At 54.8% G+C, this 13,973-nt stretch overlaps 3 protein-coding genes across 4 annotated transcripts in view; 1 reads left to right on the top strand and 2 right to left on the bottom strand.

The window, feature by feature from the left end:
* Window positions 1–7,842, bottom strand: part of SLC35E2B (solute carrier family 35 member E2B) — a 40,762-nt gene extending 32,920 nt beyond the window's left edge. For both annotated transcript variants that reach the window (XM_050786211.1, XM_050786204.1), the window contains exon 1: window positions 7,557–7,842. The gene's annotated coding sequence lies outside the window, so the exon portion shown is untranslated. The remainder of the gene's footprint in view (window positions 1–7,556) is intronic.
* Window positions 1–13,973, bottom strand: part of SSU72 (SSU72 homolog, RNA polymerase II CTD phosphatase) — a 179,554-nt gene that overhangs the window by 158,683 nt on the left and 6,898 nt on the right. The gene's annotated exons all lie outside the window — the stretch shown is intronic.
* Window positions 1–13,973, top strand: part of GABRD (gamma-aminobutyric acid type A receptor subunit delta) — a 378,620-nt gene that overhangs the window by 76,679 nt on the left and 287,968 nt on the right. The gene's annotated exons all lie outside the window — the stretch shown is intronic.

The following is a 13,973-nucleotide window of genomic DNA, read 5'->3' on the forward strand; positions in this document are numbered from 1 at the left end:
TGAAATGGAATACGAACTCAAATGCATGAACCACACCACAGATCAAATGAACGACACAATCACCGAGGGGAGAAGCAGAACAAGCCACGGGAACTCGGGTGCACGTACGCTGGATGCGGGTGCACAGGTGACGGATACAAGGGCTCCAGACACACAAGGAGCTCCAGACACACACTGAGATCCAGACACACAAGGAGCTCCAAACAAATACTAAGCTTTAAGCACGATTTTCCCTTTTCTTTTTTTTGAGATGGAGTCTTGCTGCGTCGCCCAGGCTGGAGTGCAGTGGCACCATCTCAGCTCACTGCAAGCTCCGTCTCCCAGGTTCAAGCGATTCTCCTGCCTCAGCCTCCTGAGTAGCTGGGATTACAGGCACCCACCAACACATCCAGCTAATTTTTGTACTTATTTTACCTTTTAGATGGAGTTTCACTCCTGTTGCCCAGGATGGAATGCAATGGCAAGATCTTGGCTCACCACAACCTCCACCTGCCAGGTTCAAGCGATTCTCTTGCCTCAGCCTCCCAGGTAGCTGGGATTACAGGAATGCCCCACTGATTTTGTATTTTTAGTAGAGACAGGTTTTCTCAATGTTGGCCAGGCTGGTCTCAAACTCCCAACCTCAGGTGATCCGCCCGCCTTGGTCTCCCCAAGTGCTGGGATTATAGGTGTGAGCCACCATGCCCAGCTAATTTTTGTATTTTTAGTAGAGACGGGGGTTTCATCATATTGGTCAGGCTGGTCTCGAACTCCTGACCTCGTGATCTGCCCGCCTCAGCCTCCCAAAGTGCTGGGATTTACAGGCGTGAGACACCGCGCCCAGCCTCCCTTTTCTTTTCTTTTTCTTGCTGAGTCATGGGTTAGAATTCTGGATTGGGCAAACACATAAATATTTTGTAGATGACGGGAGACAGACTTCATACTGTAAGTGAAGGGAGATGCAAATAGGAAAGGAAGTCCTTCTTGTAGTGAAAAAATTAAAATAAAAATGAAAAGAAGAGGCTGGGCACAGTGACTCATGCCTGTAATCCCAGCACTTTGGGAGGCCAAGGCAGGTGGATCACCTGAGGTCAGGAGTTCATGGCAAAACCCCATCACTACTAAAAATATAGAAGTTAGCTGGGTGCAGTGGCATGCACCTGTAATCCCAGCTACTTGGGAGGCTGAGGCAAAAAAATCACTTGAACCCAGGAGATGGAGGTTGCAGTGAGCCGAGATAATGCCACCACACTCCAGCCTGGGCAACAAGAGACTGTGTCTCAAAAAAATAAAAAGACCAGGCACTCACGCCTGTAATCCCAGCACTTTGGGAGGCCGAGGTGGGTGGACCATGAGGTCAGAAGATCGAGACCGTCCTGGCTAACATGGTGAAACCCCGTCTCTACCAAAAAATGCAAAAATTCAGCCGGGCGTGGTCGTGGGCGCCTGTAGTCCCAGCTACTTAGGAGGCTGAGGCAGGAGAATGGCGTGAACCCGGGAGGCGGAGCTTGCAGTGAGCCAAGATCGCGCCACTGTACTCCAGCCTGGGCGACTGAGCCAGGCTGTCTCAAAAATAAAATAAAATATGCCAGGCGCGGTGGCTCAAGCCTGTAATCCCAGCACTTTGGGAGGCCGAGGCGGGCGGATCACAAGGTCAGGAGATCGAGACCATCCTGGCTAACACGGTGAAACCCCGTCTCTACTAAAAATACAAAAAAACTAGCCAGGCGAGGTAGCGGGCGCCTGTAGTCCCAGCTACTCGGGAGGCTGAGGCAGGAGAATGGCGTAAACCCAGGAGGCGGAGCTTGCAGTGAGCCGAGATCGCGCCACTGCACTCCAGCCTGGGGGACAGAGCAAGACTCCGTCTCAAAAAAAAAAAAATTAAAAAAAATAAAAAAAATAAAATAAAAATAAATAAATAAAAAGAAAAAGAAGAAAGGAAGATGGACGGAATGACCCCCATGGTGTTTGCCTGTGATGGTGCTACTGGGCCAGAGTGCACGGGATGTAACAGATGGGTGAACAGGCGACATGCACGCACGCACACACCTGAACACAGCACATCTGCCCAGAGACAGCGACACATGGACAGCGCCGCCAGCACCCTAACCTTGGTTTCTAAATATCATTCTCCACTAACGGGGCTGGACGCGGTGGCTCACGCCTGTAATCCTAGCACTTTGGGAGGCTGAGGCAGGCAGATTACCTGAGCTCAGGAGTGCTAGACTAGCCTGGGCAACATGGCGAAACCCTGTCTCTACTAAAACTACAAAAAATTAGTCTCTACTAAAATACAAAAAATTAGTCTCTACTAAAAATACAAAAAATTAGGCCAGGCCCGGTGGCTCACTCCTGTAATCCCAGCACTTTGGGAGGCCGAGACGCGCAGATCACCAGGTCAGGAGTTCAAGACCAGCCTGGCCAACATAGTGAAACCCAGTCTCTACTAAAAATACAAAAAAAAAATTAACCAGGCATGGTGGCGGGCGCCTGTAGTCTCAGCTACTTGGGAGGCTGAGGCAGGAGAATATCTTGAACTCGGGAGGCGGAGGTTGCAGTGAGCCTAGATCAGGCCACTGTACTCCAGCCTGGGTGACAGACGGAGACTCCATCTCAAAAGAAAAAAAAAAATTAGTCGTGGCGGGTGACTGTAATCCCAGCCACTTGGGAGGGTGAGGCATGAGAATCGCTTGAACCCAGGAGGCAGAGGTTGCAGTGAGCCAAGACTGCACCACCGCACTCCAGCCTGGGCAAAGAGCAAGACTCCGTCTAAAAAACACAACAGAACAAAACCAAAAATAATCTATATCATTCTCCACTAAAGCCAACCAGGCTTCTTTGAAAAATGACTGATTCTTGGGCTGTGGTGGGAAAGATGCCAGAGGAGCTGTCAGGTTAGCTGCACCGAAAGTTTGTGTTCCAGGAATGAACTCAGAGCTGGCTGAGGGAGGGCTCAGGGGGCTTGAAAGGCAGAGTAAATAACACAGTAAAGGATCAGAACCCCCAGTAAAACAACAGCCCACAAGGCCATGCTGATGAATGAATGGCAACGGAGGGGAAGTCTTTCTTTCAGCACAAAGTCAATCCATGATCATCAGAGTGAGGAATGAGAAGCCACCATGTGGCAACCATCACAATAATCCCAATCACAACAGTGTCACCAAGAGACACTAAAACTACTGAGTAAAAGCTTAGAAACGGCCGGGCGCGGTGGCTCACTCCTGTAATCCCAGCACTTTGGGAGGCTGAGGTGGTGGATCACAAGGTCAGGACATCGAGACCATTCTGGCCAACACAGTGAAACCCCATCTCTACTACAAAAAAATTAGCCAGGTGTGATGGTGTGCACCTGTAGTCCCAGCTACTCAGGAAGCTGAGCCAGGAGAATCACTTGAACCCAGGAGGCGGAGGCTGCAGTGAGCGGAGATCGCGCCATTGCACTCCAGCCTGGGCGACAGAGCGAGACTCCGTCTCAAAAAAAAAAGCTTAGAAACAAGAGGCTATGTAGTCTCAAGATAGATCCAGCCCTATGAGGCACGTGTCAATCACAGAGGGAGACTATGCACACACGATGGGTAGAACAAACACGTCCTGCGAGGAGACGGCAGGGCGGGGAGGGGGCGGCAGCTGTCCTCCCAAGACAGGAGGACTTCTAGTTCAGTCTGAGACCTCGGTGCAGGGCTGGGCGAGTAAACAAATGCAAAAGAATAAGGACCTCGAAACAGGCCTAGCATATGCCGGACGCAGTGGCTCACGCCTGTAATCCCAGCACTTTGGGAGGCAGAGGCAGGCGGATCACCTGAGGTCAGGAGTTTGAGACCAGCCTGGCCAACATGGCGAAACCCTGCTAAATAGAAAAATTAGCTGGACGTGGTGGCGGGTGCCAGTAGTCCCAGCTACTCGAGAGGCTGAGCTGAGGCACAAGGATCGCTTGAACCTGGGAGACGGAGGCTTTAGTGAGCTGAGATTGCACCACTGCACCCCAGTCTGGGTGACAGAGTGAAACTCTCTCAAAAACAAACAAACAAACAAACAAACAGGTCTGGCGTGTGCAGAATGGAGGCACCACCAATTGTTGAAGCAGCAAGCCTTATTCAGTCTGATACCAGGCAGCTGTCCACGCCAGGGGAAAAGAAAAACCGGATTCTGATCCCGTATCAGTAGACACACGGCGACGAGTAACACGGATGCAGCCCTGACTCTGCTGCTGGAGGGTCCGAGGCCCTCTGCACAGCGGTGAATCCACACAATAGCCCTCTGGGGAAGGTGCTGTTATCACCACGTGAGACACACAAAGGTAAGACAGGGCTTCACAGCAGCCGCGTCAGGATTTGAACCCAGGTGGCCTGTTCTTATGAGAAACTTAAATGTGTAAAACTTTACGCTGGCCGGGCACGGTGGCTCACACCTGTAATCCCAGCACTTTGGGAGGCCGAGGCGGGCGGATCATGAGGTCAGGAGATTGAGACTATCCTGGATAACACGGTGAAACCCCATCTCTACTAAAAATAAAAAAAATTAGCTGGGCGTGGTGGCGGGTGCCTGTAGTCCCAGCTACTCAGGAGGCTGAGGCAGGAGAATGGCATGAACCCAGGAGGCGGAGCTTGCAGTGAGCCAAGATTACGCCACTGCACTCCAGCCTGGGCAACAAAGCAAGACTCCGTCTCAAAAAAAAAAAAAAAAAAAAACACCAAACTTTATGGTCAGGAAAATATAAGGGAATGTCCTCCTGACCCTTTTTGGGGTAGGACAATAATTTCTCTAATCAAACCCCAAAAGCATGACCCATTAAAAAAAGGGTCAGGTGGACTAAATTGGCTAAACGAAGAATTCTGTTTCACCAAAGTATACCACAAAGTGGGCTGGGAGCAGTGGCTCACACCTGTAATCCCAGCACTTTGGGAGGCCAAGGTGGGTGGATCACTTGAGGTCAGGAGCTCGAGACCAGCCTGACCAACATGGTGAAACCCTGTTTCTACAAAAATACAAAAATTAACCAGGTGTGGTGGTGTGCACCTGTAATCCCAGCTACTCCGGAGGCTGAAACAGGAGAATTGCTTGAACCCAGGAGGCGGAGGTTGCAGTGAGCCAAGATCGCGCCACTGCACTCCAGCCTGGGTGACACGGAGAGACCCTGTCTCAAAAAAAAAAAAAAAAAAAATGGCCGGGCGCGGTAGCTCAGGCCTGTAATCCCAGCACTTTGGGAGGCCAAGACGGGTGGATCACGAGGTCAGGAGATCAAGGCTAACACGGTGAAACCCCGTCTCTACTAAAAATACAAAATTAGCCAGGTGTGGTGGCGCATGCGTATAACCCCAGCTGCTCAGGAGGCTGAGGCAGGTGAATTACTTGAACTGGGGAGGCAGAGGTTGTGGTGAGCCAAGATCGCACAATTGCACTCCAGCCTGGGCAACAAGAGCAAAACTCTGTCTCAAAAAAACAAAACAATACAAAACAAAAAAACAAAAAAAAATATATATATACATACCTCAAAGTGAACTGAACAGCCACAACCTGGGAAAAGATACTTGCAACATGACAAAGGATTAATATGCAGACTGTATAAATAATTCCTACAAACCAATTAGAAAAACAGGCCAAAAAAAAAAAAAAAGTCGGCCGGGCATGGTGGCTCATGCCTGTCATCCTGGCACTTTGGGAGGCTGAGGCGGGCAGATCACCTGAGGTCAGAAGTTCAAGACCAGCCTGGCCAACATGATGAAACCCTGTCTCTACTAAAAATACAAAAGTTCGCCAGGTGTGGTGGCGGCGCCTATAATCCCAGGTACTTGGGAGGCTGAGGCAGGAGAATCGCTTGAACCTGGGGGGCGGAGGCTGCAGTGAGCTGAGACTGTGCCATCGCTCCAGCCTGGGCAACAGAGCAAGACTCCGTCTCAAAAAAAAAAAAAAAAAAAAAAACATATTTCACAGATAATTTATTTCTTTTTGGAGAATGAGTTTCGCTCTTGTTGCCCAGGCTGGAGAGCAGTGGCACCATCTCAGCTCACTGCAACCTCCATCTCCCAAGTTCAAGCGATTCACAGAGGACAACTTCTAAAAGGCCAATAAAAAGAACAAAGGGTACATGTCCCTTCTCTACTGCCCTGTAACAGTCACTCCACGCTTACCAGCTCAAAACAACAAATGCTTTGGATGTCGGCTCCTGTGGTGCAGGAATCTGTGGGAAGCTTAGCCAGGGGCCTCTAGCTTAAGGCCCCTCCTGAAACTGCAATCACACCGTGGACCAGGGCTGTGGCCTCATCCGAAGGCTCAGCTGGGGCTGGGGTCCACCTCTGAGCTCAATGACGTGGATGCTGGCTGGGTTCAGTTCCTTGCTGGCTATAGGTGGAAAGGCCCCAGACCAGTTTCTTGCCAGTTTCTCCACAGGACACCCCACAGCCTGACAGGAGCTTTCATCCAGCAAGCTCATCAGGGAGGGGGAGACAGCAGCCAGGACAGGAGCCCTGGCCTTTCTGAACCTCATCTCAGAAGTGACATCCTTCCCTTCCGCTGTCTGGACATGGGTCCCCGGGAGGAGCCCGAGGACTAGAAGGAAAAGAAAACCTGGATTTAAAATGGGATAAAGCCACAGGAGCTGCTCGTCCCACCACAGGAATCTGAGCACCGGATTATGACAAAGCGTCACTTTGCACCCTGTCCAACTGTGCAGACCTCTCCTAGCCAGGCCTCTGCACCAGAGGTTAACAATCCGTGCCCCTGGTCAGGAAGTCCAGGTGGGTTCAAACAGCCAGAAGGGCATTTCAGGCAAAACGTGTCCCAAATTTTCAAACCATGCCCCGGAACTCAGACCTCCCCCTGGGAGTTCCTCCCAAGGAAACCATCTGGCAGAGGCTCAGGCTGCAGGGGGACACTCCCTTCCAACACCCGGAAGCTGGAGACCACACAAGTGCCCAACGCCAAAGGCACCCCGAGGAGGGTGCCCTGTGCCCCCCCTGCCCAGGTAACCCACTGCGCCCTACACATCTTCACCAGGAAACATCTGTTACAGATGTGGACGAAGCGCAGCCTGGACTCCCAGATCCGCTCATTTTCGTTCTGCCCTCCGTTTTCTGATTTGCCTACACTGAAAATGCGTGAGTGGCGTGGAAAACCTTCCTACTCCTGCCTCAGCGACCCTTCCTAAAACACGGGCTCGTGTGGCCTGAAAATGTGACGTGCAGGCTTCCTGAGCAAAGTAGGTTGCGCTCCATTAAAAAACAAAGAACTAAAAAGCCACCGAACGGGAGCTCGGCTGTCGGGAGATTTTTGCTTTTTTTTTTTGCGGCCACGCACACCGCGTTCCCGGGTTTCAGGGCGTGTGGGTCGCCGTGGACTCCCGAACGTGAAAACAAAGCCAGCTCGCAAAACGCCACCAGCGTTTTCCGCGCACAGCGCCCGCCGTAGGAAAGGACCCCCCAGGAGCCAATCCGGGCAGGGGAACCCCGGGCGCCCGCGCACTCAGCATCAGTACCGGCACCCGTCACCCAGCACCCATCACCCAGCACCGACCTCGCAGCACCCAGCACCCAGCACTCAGCACCCAGCACCGAGCACAGCACCCAGCACGCAGAACCCACCAACAGCCTGATGCAGTCTCCGCCGCAGGCATAGCGCTGGGCCCCGCCGCCTTCACAACAAAGGGACGCCGGCGGGCGGGGCCTGAGAGGCGCGCGCTGGAGGGGCCGGATGCGAGGCCGCGGAGGGGGCTCGGAGCTCGGCTATGGGGAGTGTCACAGGGCGGGCGGACCCAGGTGGGCTTCACGGGGCGCCCGCGGGGCCGAAAATGACGCGCAGAACCCGGCATCGGGCTCCTCGCTGCCCCGCGGGCGCCGCCCCTCAGTGCCCGGAGCCGGGGAGCGGGGAACCGCGCCGCGGCCCACAACGCCCCCGCCGCTACCCGTTGGTTCCGCCCGGGCCGTTCTACTCCAGGCAGACTGGGGGTAAAACACGGCGCGCTCAGCGCCCCTCCCCGTTGGTTCCGCTCGGGCCGTTCCACTGCAGGCAGATGGGAGGATGGAAACAGGAGTTTTTAGTGCCCTTCCGCGGCCGCCCGTTGGTTCCGCCGGGGCCGTTCCACTGCAGGCACACGGTGGGGACACGGCGCGCTTACTCCCCGCGGCCGTCTGTTGGTTCCACTGTAGGCGCACGGGGAGGGTTGGGTGGAGACACACGGCGCGCTGAGTGCTCCCTGCGGCCGCGCGGTTGGTTCTGCCCGGGCCGTTCCACTGCAGGCAGAGGGAGGAGGAAGACGGTGAGCTCAGTACACCCCCGCGGCCCGTTGGTTCCTCCCGGGCTGTTCCACTGCAGGCACATGGGAGGGGGAAACAGCGGCCCCCACCCCCGCGGCAGCCCGCTGGTTCCGCCCGCGCTGTTCCACCGCCGGCACTGCAGGGCGGGATCGGCCAGTCTGTGGAGGCCGCTCTCTAAGCCCCAGAGGCCCCAGGTTTGGGTTCAAGGAATAAGAAATCCACTGAATACGCTTAACTTAGAAGACACAAAGGCGCCTCTTGGCGGAAGGAGCTCCGCCCAGCCTGACGGAAAGCTGCTGGGGGGCGGGGCCGCCGCGCGGGGGTGAGGACTCGCCTCAGGGCGCTGATTGGCTTGTGGCGCGCTCGGGGGCGGGGCCTCCGCATCAGGCTGGCGCCCGCGCTGCTGGGGGCGTCCGGAGCGGACACACCTGCCCGCGGCGCCGAGGACTCTGGCTCTGGAACTTCGTGGAGCGATTTCCTAGCGTTACTTTCTCAAATAATGTTCGGGAATGAAGTTGCAGCTAAAGGGCTCTTTACAGAATACTTTTGGGCCGGGCACGGTGGCTCAGGCCTGTAATCCCAACCCTTTGGGAGGCCGAGGCGGGCGCATCACAAGGTGAAACCTCGTCTCTACTAAAAATACAAAAATTCGCCGGGCGTGGTGGGGGCGCCTGTAGTCCCGGCCCTGGAGGCGGAGGAAGGAGGATCGCCTGAACCCGGAGGCGGAGGCTGCAGTGAGCCGAGATCGCGCCCCTGCACTCCAGCCTGGGCGACAGAGCGAGACTCCCTCTCAAAAGAAGAAAGAAAAGTTTACTTTTGGCCGGGGGAGGTGGCTCACGCCGGTAATCTCGGCATTTTGAGAGGCTGAGGCAGGCGGATCGCCTGAGGTCAGGAGTTCGAGACCAGCCTGGCCAACATGGTAAAACTGCCCCCAGCTGTACTAAAAATACAGACAAAAATTACCCGGGCCTCGTGGCGCGCGCCTGTAGCCCCAGCTACTCCGGAGGCTGAGGCAGGAAATCGCTTGAACCCGGAGGCGGAGGTTGCAGTGAGCCGAGATCGATCGCGCCATTGCACTCTAGCCTGGGGGACAGAGCGAGACTCCGTCTCGTAAATAAATAAAGACTACTTTTACGTTTCGTTAAACTTTCACTTCTTCTTCTTTACGTTGTACGAACCTTCGTAAAGCTTCAGATCCTGGCCAGGGCGTCCGCTGATGGCAGCCTCCTTCCCCAGGCTTTCCCGTGGGGCCCGCAACACGGTTGGGCCAGAGACTGGGACTGTTTCCTCCCGCGGGGTCTTTGGTGGGGATGTCCCAGAGGAGTGGGGCAGGAGGAGGGGCGCGGAGCGCCCCCGGGAGCCGGTCAGGGCGCGGTGATGGTGCCTGTGGTCCCAGCTACTCGGGAGGCTGAGGTGGGAGGATGGCTGGAACCTGGGAGGTCGAGGCTGCAGTGAGCTAGGATCACACTCCAGCCTGGGCGACAGAGTGAGAACCTTGTCTTAAAAAAAAAAAAAAAAAAAAAAACTGGGCACGGTGTCTCACACCTGTAATCCCAGCACTTTAGGAGGCTGAGGCCAGGGGATCACAAGGTCAGAAGATCTGGACCGTCCTGGCTAACACGGTGAAACCCCGTCTTTACAAAAAATACGAAAAAAAAAAAAAAAAGCTGGGCATGGTGGCAGCTGCCTGTAATCCCAGCTACTTGGGAGGCTGAGGCAGGAAAATCGCTTGAACTCAGGAGGTGGAGGTTGCAGTGAGCCAAGATCGCGCCACTGCACTCCAGCCTGGTCATAGAGTGAGACTCCATCTCAAAAAAAAAAAAAAAAGGAATAAAGAAAATTATGAAAGACTCAGAAGTGAAATTAACGCAGTGGGGTGCAATCTGCCTGGTGCCTGAGTTCACGATCCACACGGAGTTCATAAATTTGAGAGCAGTTTACAAAGTAGATTTTCCTACTTTGCAGGAAACCCAGAAATGTCTGGTGATTTGCCCACTAGTCTCGGCTGTTGTGGTCAGCAGGGTCGCTGTAGTATCCAAATGATTTCAAAAGCAGATTTATAAAAAGTACTCTTTTTTTCTTTTTTTTTTTTTTTGGGACAGAGTTTCGCTCTCATCGCCCGGGCTGGAGTGCAGTGGCGTGATCTTGGCTCGCTGCAACATCTGCCTCCCAGGTTCAAGTGATTCTCCTGCCTTAGCCTCCTGAGTAGCTGGGAATACAGACGTGCGCCATCGTGCCCAGCTAATTTTTGTATTTTTAGTAGAGACGGGTTTTCGCCCTGTTGGCCAAGATGTTCTCCATCTCCCGACCTTGTGATCCACCCACCTTGGCCTCCCAAAGTACTGGGATTACAGGCCCGAGCCACCGTGCCCGGCCTTTTTTTTTTTTTTGAGACGGTATCTCACTCTGTCGCCCAGGCTGGAGTGCAGTGGTGTGATCTCAGCTCACCGCAAGCTCCGCCTCCTGAGTTCAAGCAATTCTCTGCCTTAGCCTCCGGAGTAGCTGGGATTACACATGCCCACCACCACGCCCTACTAATTGTTTTGTATTTTTAGTAGAGATGGAGTTTCACCTTGTTAGCCAGGATGGTCTCGATCTCCTGACCTCATGATCCACCTACCTTGGCCTCCCAAAGTGTTGGGATTACAGGTGTGAGCCACTGCACCTGGCCTCTCAAAATTTTTATAGCAAATCCTTACATTTCATGAGGGACCATGCATTTTATTTTATTTTTGAGATGGTGGATCTCACTACTTTGCCCAGGCTAGGCTCAAACTCAGGACTCTGGTCTCAACCTCCGGAGGAGTTGGGTCTGCAGGTGGCCGTCACTGTGCTGGGCTTGGGATGTACAGTTTAATGATTTTGGAATAGTGTCTGGGAAGCCTGGGTGCCTTCCTCTCTTCCTCTCCCCAGAAGGACCTCCCACCTCGGTTTCCCAAAGTGTTGGGATTACAGGCGTGAGCCACCATGCCCCACTTCTCTTTGCTATATTGCCTGGGAGGCGTGTATTAATAATTTTAATTTTAAATTTCTTTTTTTTTTTTTGAGACAGAGTCTCGCTCTGTCACCCAGGCTGGAGTGCAGTGGCGTGATCTTGGCTCACTGCAAGCTCCGCCTGCCGGGTTAACACCATTCTCCTGCCTCAGCCTCCCGAGTAGCTGGGACTACAGGCGCCCGCCACCACGCCCGGCTGATTTTTTTGTTTGTTTGTTTGTTTGTTTTGAATTTTTAGTAGAGATGGAGTTTCACCATGTTAGCCAGGATGGTCTCAATCTCCTGACCTCGTGATCCACCCACCTTGGCTTCCCAAAGTGCTGGGATTACAGGCATGAGCCACCGTGCCTTGCACTTCTTAGCTATTTATATTGTTCCTTGAGTCATCGGTTTCTGCCCTTTGACAATTTTTCTATTAGTGTTTTGTGTCAATTCTGTGAGCTTTGTATTGAGAACATCGAGCTGTTGTATTATTGCACATGTTTTCCTGCCTGCATGCCGTTGTCATGTATTTCAGTGAATTTCTATCCACACGATGTGGAGTCGGTTAGGAGTCAGGAAGCCTCGCTGTGTGGGAGGCTGATGGGTCCAGGCGCTATTCAAACCTCCAAAGTGCATCCCTGGTTCCCGGGACCTCCCGGGTTGTGCTGCCTGCGACATGGCTGGGTAGAGTCCTCCACACGGTCCTCCCTGGCCTCCCTGCTGACCTCGGGGCAGGGTCTCCCCAGGCTGAGGGGCCCATGGGCTGTGGGATTCCTTTCCTCTGCCTTCAGGGCCTGGATGATCTTCTAGAAGGCAGGAAGGAAAGAGGTCATGGCTAGCTCTGTTCTGCCCCCTTCTGGGTCCCCCCGGCCCACAGGCTCCTCCATGTCCCCCAGCCAGCCTCAGTCTGGGTCTGGGCTCCCACTCAGCAGGGAGGGTGAGACCTGCCGGCCCAGAGGAGCTGAAGTTTCCCAAGGGGCGTTGAGGACAGCAGGGAGGTGTGGGGTGTGAACAGAGGCCCCAGAGAATGGGGTCTGTGCCAAGGCCCCACGGATGGGGAGGAAGCAGGGAAGGTCCCCACCTGGAGACCCAGCCTGCAGGCCACTCGGCCACCTGTCCAGCGGTGGGGGAGCAGCAGCCGCTCATGCCCCTGCAATTTGTCCTCATCAGCAGGTGGGGAAAGAGGCCGGGGAGTTCTCTAGGCCAAGGTCACTCATGGGCAAGTTCCCGCAGCCTTCAGACCCTCCATACTCAGGGCCACCCATGCTTTCCTGGGCCCTTTTTTTTTTTTTTTTTTTTTTTTTTTTTTTTTTTTTTTTTTTTTGAGACGGAGTCTCGCTCTGTCACCCAGGCTGGAGTGCAGTGGCCGGATCTCAGCTCACTGCAAGTTCCGCCTCCCGGGTTTATGCCATTCTCCTGCCTCAGCCTCCGGAGTAGCTGGGACTACAGGCGCCCGCCACCTCGCCTGGCTATTTTTTTGTATTTTTTTTTTTAGTAGAGACGGGGTTTCACCATGTTAGCCAGGATGGTTTCGATCTCCTGACCTCGTGATCCGCCCGTCTCGGCCTCCCAAAGTGCTGGGACTACAGGCTTGAGCCACCGCGCCCGGCCTCCTGGGCCCTTTGCTGGTTTGGAGGAACCGTCCTGTTTCCCAGAGCGCACTGCGTGTCTCTGAGTGTGTGCGTCTCAGTGGCGTCCATGTGTCTTTTTCTGTGTGTGTCTGTGTCTGAGTGTGGTGCCCGTGTGTGTCTCAGTGGTGCCCACGCCTATTTTTCTGTGTGGTGTGTCTGTGTGTGTGTTTGTCCATCTTTTTGTCTGGCCTCCTGTCCCCTCTGCAGAGCAGCTGGGTGGGGATCCTGGTCCTGGGGCTTATCAGCAGGATATGGGCGTGGGGCAGCCCTGGTGAGGCCGGAGCACAGGCCCCAAGTGCCTCCTGCACAGGGTGTCCAAGCCAGCTCCTCTGTGGCTCCTGGGTCCCCACCACCCCTCACTGGGCACTGCCTGTCCTGGCCACCCACTCCTGCCCACCCTGCTCTCCGCAGGGGCCTCCTTCCTCTTTCCGGTGCGTGTCCTGGTGGTGGAGGCTCCTAAGGAGGTTGTGGCCTCAGTTTACTGCCTGCCTTGGCTCCTTGGTGTTACCAGACCCTGAAGGCAGCCTATGCCCTGGTCAAGATCCTTCTGGGGCGGGATGTGCTGGAAACGGCTGAACCACGCGGTGACGTACCAGCTCCTGCCGTCCCCGACATCCCCAGCACTGCCAACCTTCCCTGGGCTCCTCCGGCCAGCTCCTCTGCCATACCCTCCCCACCCTGCTCTCCCCCAACCGGACTTCCGGCTCCAGGGTCGCAGCCTCCTGGGCTCCCAGCAGAACAGGCCTCACCAGACCCCGCAGGGGCCGCAGGAATTGGGCTGGGTCTTTGTGCCTGGCTGCAGCACCTTCTGACCTGACCTGAGGAGACACCATGGCTGTGGGAGGCAGGGTGAAGGTGCCAGGCCCAGCACAGAGGTGCCCAGGGTACAGGCTGGAGCTGGCCCGGCAGAGACCCTGGATGCTGCCGCTTCAGGATTGAAAAGGTTTCCAAGCCCCAGGCCTGAGCACGGCAGCCCCCGAGGATGTCTTGGGGCCTCTGTGCTCCTGAAAGCTGGGAAGCTTAAGGCTTGATCCACAGCCTCTTCCAGGCCGGGGAGACAGAGGTGCTCCAGGTCAGTAGGGAGGGGCCCACAGCCCAGGCTTTCACATCCCCAAAACGGTGCAGGGTGCTGGTGGTG

Source organism: Macaca thibetana, chromosome 1, assembly GCF_024542745.1.
Source record: "Macaca thibetana thibetana isolate TM-01 chromosome 1, ASM2454274v1, whole genome shotgun sequence".
Lineage (NCBI taxonomy): Eukaryota > Metazoa > Chordata > Mammalia > Primates > Cercopithecidae > Macaca > Macaca thibetana.